We start from the raw sequence: 6,305 nt of genomic DNA, 5'->3' as shown, positions 1-6,305 counted from the left end.
TTCTCTAGAGCATACCACCTGAAGATCGTCTCCTGCCTGCCTCGGAACATCTGAAGAAGGAGAAGATCTTGAAGACTGCAGCTCCGGAAGAAGCCGACGAAGAACCTGGAAGAAGGGAATCGGCGGTGAATTCCGGAACAGCGGCGAAGAGGAAGGCGGCGCAGAATCTTTTCGAAGAAACTCGCTGCCTCTGGAGAAGGATTTGCATAGCTCCTCCCACCGGGACCGGATCTGCATAGCTCCTCCCACCCGGGAAAGAAGACTTTGCGAAGCCTCTCTCCACAAGCAAGCAAGGAAGCGGAAAAGAGCCTGCTGGAAGAAGCCATGGCCTCAACCAGCAAGTCCACCCAGGAGGCTGCAGGGCAAGGCCTGGAGGTCCAGCCCCAACCACAGCAAGCTTCAACCTCCACCACGGCACGGCAAGGCAGAAGGGCGGCAGAATTCCTAACCTGGAAGCTCCAACCCTGGAGCCCTGGATGAGGCAGACTGTTGCCTTGAAGCTCAAGCCCGTGGACGGAAGGGTGCCGGACATGTCCCACGACGTGTTCTGCAAGAAGATGCTGGCGGATCAAGGCTTCCCCACGGCTGACACCCTGGGAATAGCAACCTTCTTTTCGGGAATCTTCTACATCACCTTTGCCACCATTGGGACCTGTAGAAGATACTGGGAGGTGGTGAAAGCGGCGAGTCCCGAATCCCCTTTCTCTCGCTTTGTGGGCAACTGCCTTATTCAAAGAGAGGAGAGGCGGGTGACGGTCTCAATGCGGAACCCACACACCCCAGGCACGGACATCTCGACCTTCCTGAAGCGCTTCTGCACCGTGGTGAGGGAGCCCACCCGCATCCTGAACTCACTCGGATACTGGACCTGCAAGTGGTCTGTGGTCGTCAGACTCAACAAGAACCCTGCTTCTCCAGACGGACTACAGCACCTGCCAACGACATTTTCCTTGGGCAACTCCACAGGACTTATCTTCTACCCGGACATGCCGCAGACCTGCAGGAGATGTGGCAAGATGGGCCACGAGGGCAAGGACTGTACGGAGGATGCCTGCAGGTATTGCCGTGTGACAGGTCACACGACCAAGGACTGCCCCAAGAGCAAGACCTGCAACCTCTGCGGACTGGCAGCCCACAGCTACAAGGACTGCCCCCAGAGGGAGAGAACATGGGCATCTGTGGCAGCGAGAGCACCGAAGCCAGCCCCAGCTCCGGAGCCAACACCACGGATGGCCAAGCCGACCAAGGAGGGTAAGAAGGCGAAAGCCACCACCCCTGCCCCGTCCCGCCCCTCCCCTGCCCCTCCCGCCCCATCCCCTGCCCCTCCCGCCCCATCCCCTGCCCCTCCCGCCCCATCCCCTGCCCCATCCCGTCCTGCCCCATCCCGTCCCACCCCTGCCCCATCCCGTCCCACCCCTGCCCCATCCCGTCCCACCCCCGCCCCTCCTGCCCCATCCCGCCCCACCCCTGCCCCCCGTACCCCACCCCGGCCCACCCCTGCCCCCCGTACCCCACCCCGGCCCACCCCTGCCCCGTCCTCCCCTGCCCGGCCCACCCCTGCCCCGTCCTCCCCTGCCCGGCCCACCCCTGCCCCGTCCTCCCCTGCCCGGGCACTCTCTCCTGCCCCCCGCCCCACCCAGCCTCCTTTCTCTCCTGGCCCAGCAGCACCTAACCCCCCTCCAGCTGCTGGTGCCCGCCCTTCAGAGGACTTTCCTGTGCTTCCTCCCCCAGGTACCATACAGAGGAAGAGGAAAGGAAGGGACAACGTATCAGAAGAGTCCCACAAAAGAAAGATAATCGAGACCTGCGAGACCCCTCAAGCTTCAGATGAGGAGGAGGAGATGGAGCAGGTCTGCGAGAGCCTTGAAGCTTCAGAAGGAGAGGAGGTGATGGAGCAGGCCCAAGTGGAGCAGGTCCAAGCAGAGCCAGTCCAAGCTCAATCTATGGAGGAGCTGCTGCAGGACCCAGAGGTTAAGAAAATCCTGGACACTCCGTCCAACACGGTCTACGACGAGTTCTTGGAAGGGCGCTACGAGAAGCCACAGGAGCCGACAGGCGCCAGAGAAGAGGACCCGTCCGACCAGACTGGTAACTAGTATCAGAACTAACCTCTCTTTTTATTCCCATGGCTGATCTCAACATCTTCTGCATTAATGTGAGGAGTATTAGAGCTTGGTTTAGATTTCAGACTGTTCTTACGTTCTTAGATTCCCAGAGGTGTGATGTTTACATGTTGCAGGAATGTGCTTTGTCTGCTTCTAGGTCTTACAACCATCTGGCCAGGCAGTGGCCTCACGGCCCTTCCTACTGGTCTGGTGGGGGCGACAATAGGTCTGCGGGGGTGGCCATCCTGATCAGGGGAGGTAACTTTGCACTTGATTCCGTCCGGGAGCTCGTCTGTGGCAGACTTCTTGTCGCAGACGGTTCCTGGGCGGGTGAGCCCGTGCGGCTCATCAACGTGTATGCCTCCCCTGAGAGGGATGTCCGACTGGAGGTTCTCCAGGCCCTGCGGGCTGAACTCGCCACCACTAGAGCAGTAGTGTTGGGTGGTGACTTCAACTGCCCCATTGAGGTGGACGGGCGCAGTTCTGGCACATCCGCCAACCTGGACGTGACGTCTAAACTGCTGATTGAGATGGTGACGGAGGCATCCTTGCAGGACGTTGTCGGGTCCATCGGGAACGGCTCCGTAAACTATACGTGGAGCCGCCCCGATGGCTCGCTCCGTTCTCGGATAGACTTCATCTTCACTTCGAGAGCAGTCAGAAAGGTGTCGTACTCTATGGTCCCCTGCTTCTTCTCTGACCACAGGGCCATTCGATTCCGGGGGACTCTGGGCCATGGATTCCCACCTGGCCCGGGCTCCTGGAAGTTGAATTGTGCCCTGTTGGAGCAGAGGGAGGTCATGGAGGAACTTAGGGATGCTTACCTTGTATGGCGAAATGACAAATGTCTGTTCAAGTGCATCAGCGATTGGTGGGAATATGTTAAAGTCGAATTCCGTTGTTTCTTTCAGGCAAAAGGCAGACAACAGGCGTGTGCGAAGAAGTGGGACTTGAGGAAACTGCAGCGCGAGCTGCGGTCCCTGCAGGACCTGCTCCAGTGTGGCTGGGACGTCAGGGAGGAGCTGGAGGAGACCAAAAAGAGCTTGAAAAGGCACTTTGAGGAGGAATCCAAGCGAATCGTCTTTCGTTCCAAGGTGGAGAACCTGGAGAAGGGTGAGAAATGTAACTCTTTCTTTTTCAGGAAGCTCCATGCCGGCCACACGCCCCTGACTGAGCTACGAGATGAGACCGGACACATGAGGAGCGGCAAGGAGGAAGTGATGGGGGTCGTCCACGACTTCTACAGCAACCTCTACGCCCCCAAGTCATCCGACCCCGAAGCCGCCGAGAGGTTCCTGTCAGGTGTCACTAACGTTGTTGATCCCGCAGGTGCGGCGGCTATGGACGATCCCTTGACGGTGGGGGAGCTGCTCTCTGCCGCTAAATCCTTTAAGCCCGGCAAGACCCCGGGCAGTGACGGTCTCCCGGCCGAGCTCTACGTAGCGCTGGGTGACCTGATCTGTCCGGACCTGTCGGAGGTGTACGAGGAGATGGTGGTGGGGGGCAGAATGCCTCCGTCGTTGAGGGAAGGGATGATCACGATCTTGTATAAGCGGAAGGGGGAGAGATGTGACCTGAAAAACTGGCGTCCCATCTCTCTCCTGAACGTGGACTACAAGATCCTCGCCAAGGTGCTGGCCAACAGGCTGAAACCTGTCATGGGGCAGATCGTCCATCCGGACCAGACCTGCAGCATTCCTGGCCGCAGGATTGCCGACAGCCTTGCCCTTGTGAGAGACACGGTCCATTACATCCAGGACCGCGGGGGCCGCGCCGCCCTGGTCAGCTTAGATCAGGAGAAGGCGTTCGACCGTGTCTCCCACGCATTCATGGACAGGGTTTTGCGCAGGCTGGGTCTGGGGAAGATGTTTTGCTCTTTTGTTAACGTTATGTATTTTGACATTTACAGCACGGTGTTGGTGAACGGCTGGAAGACTGACCCCTTTCCTATTCTTTCAGGGGTTAGACAAGGCTGCCCTCTTTCACCTCTCCTTTTTGTTTGTGTTATAGAGCTCTTCGCTGAGACTATCCGGCAGAATGGAGAGATCAGAGGGATCACCGCACCAGGACCAGATCGCCACGAGGTCAAGTGCTCGCTCTACATGGACGACGTGACCGTCTTCTGCGCTGACCAGCGTTCGGTGACTGCACTCGTCCAGACCTGCGAGGACTTCGGCAGAGCTTCGGGGGCAAAAGTCAACTGCGGGAAGTCGGAGGCCATGCTCTTCGGGGAATGGCACCTGGCTTCTTCCGCCCCCTTCCCCTTTACTATTAAGCCGGACTTCATTCAAATTCTTGGAGTCTGGTTCGGGAAGGAAGGAGCGGCCCTTAAGTCTTGGCAAGACCGACTAGGAAGGATAAACTCGAAGATCGGACTGTGGAGCTCCAGAAAGCTCACGATGGAAGGCAAGGCACTTGTCCTGCGGAGTGAAGTTTTGCCTGTGCTCCAATATACCGCACAGGCCTGGCCTCCCCATACCACTGTTTGCAAGGCCATCACCCGGACAGTGTTTGGCTTCGTCTGGGGCAAAATGGACAGAGTCAAGAGGACCGTGATGTACAAGGAACCCCGCAAGGGTGGGAAGGGAATACCCGACATCCCCGCTCTGCTGAGGGCCTCCTTTGCATGTGTCACGGTGCAGCGGACTCTTGTAGAAAAGACTGGCTCAGCGGGCAGGTCCATGTCTCGCTTGCTTCTCATGCCCCTCTGGAGACAGCTGGGCTGGGACAAGTGGGACAGCTCCATCCCTTACAACTGGAACACTCCCTGGTTCTATGGGGATGTTGTCCGGTTTGTGAGGGAGCACCAGCTGGAAGGACTGAAACCAGACCTATGGAAGCCAAAGACAATCCACAAGCTCATCCGAGCTAAGGACTCGACCGAGCTGGTTCCGGGACTCCCCGCAGCCACTGCAGAGACAGTTTGGAACAATGTGGCCTCAAAGCGGCTTACCAATGGACACAAGGACTTGTCGTGGATGGCCGTCATGGGAGGTCTCTCTCTCAGGTCATTCATGCATGCCCGCAACCTGTGCAAGACCCGGTACTGCCCCCGTTGCCCCTACGTGGAGGAAACATCTTTCCACGTGTTTTGGCAGTGCCCCTTTGCACAGGGTCTGTTGGACGCCCTAGAACAGGAACTCAGAGACTCAGTGCCCAGGAGCTGCCTATCGTACCATTCGGTGCTTTACGGCCTGTTCCCTGGGACCCACGACGTGGAGGCCATCCAGGAGGCCTGGCGCCTTATGAACTGTTTTAAGGACGCAGTGTGGCTTGCCAGGAACCGCCTCGTGATCAACAGGGAAAACATGTCCGTCCGGGACTGCCGCAGGTTCATCAAGAACCTGCTTAGAGACTATTCCATCTTGGACAGCTCGGCCGTTGATGAGGAAGAAGAGGAGTGAAGACCCCTCTCCTTCTCCCATGTCTCCCTGAAGATACAGCCCAACAGTTTGGCCCTGTGATCCGCCCCCTCCCTACCCCCACATAGTCGCCCACACCCCTACCCCGATCACAGATTGTATTATTTGGTTTTTGTTTGATCTCTTGTGCCTTTCTATTGCAGGATTGAGCTGAATGTTAGAGTAGCATGGTGTGCGATGTATAGCTTAGGGAACCTTTGCTGTGTATTGTACTATCATGCTTTGTGTGACTGTAATTTATTGTACGACTTGTAATGACTGAACGGAAAATAAAGCTCTTTCAATCAAAAATCTGTTCTTATCAGTTTAATATCTGATACGTCCCCTATCTGGGGACCATATATTAAATGGATTTTTGAGAACGGGGGCCGATTTCGAAGCTTGCTTCCGTCGCCCTATGCATTGACCCGATATGGCAGTATCTTCGGGTACAGTGCACCACCCCCTTACAGGGTTAAAAAGAAAGATTCCTACTTTCATTGCTACCTGCTTGCTGGCTAGCCAGCTAGCCAGCCCTGTGGGCCTTGCTGCTGCTGCAGCCAAAAAACAAAAGGTGGTGCTGCTGCTGCTGCTTCTGCTGCTTCTGCTTGTGTCTGGCCGCTGTTGGAGCGTCCAGGCACAGGACTTCTGCTGCTGCTGACTAAATGGCCTCCTTAATTGGATCATTTGAGTAGCCAGCACACCTGTGCAGGTAGGGCATGACATGATAGGCAGCTGCCTTGATAGCGGGTGGGTGCTGAATGTTCCTAATTGACAAAATAAGATTAATGCTTATGAA

At 56.8% G+C, this 6,305-nt stretch overlaps 1 pseudogene; it reads left to right on the top strand.

Moving 5' to 3' along the window:
* Positions 1-5,798: 5,798 nt before the first annotated feature.
* On the top strand, positions 5,799-5,971 carry LOC130302906 (U2 spliceosomal RNA; annotated as a pseudogene).
* Positions 5,972-6,305: the final 334 nt, after the last annotated feature.

Source organism: Hyla sarda, unplaced genomic scaffold (genome assembly GCF_029499605.1).
Source record: "Hyla sarda isolate aHylSar1 unplaced genomic scaffold, aHylSar1.hap1 scaffold_1185, whole genome shotgun sequence".
NCBI classification, from domain to species: domain Eukaryota; kingdom Metazoa; phylum Chordata; class Amphibia; order Anura; family Hylidae; genus Hyla; species Hyla sarda.
The sequence above is the reverse complement of the archived record's forward strand: the minus strand, read 5'-3'. Positions and strand labels throughout refer to the sequence as shown.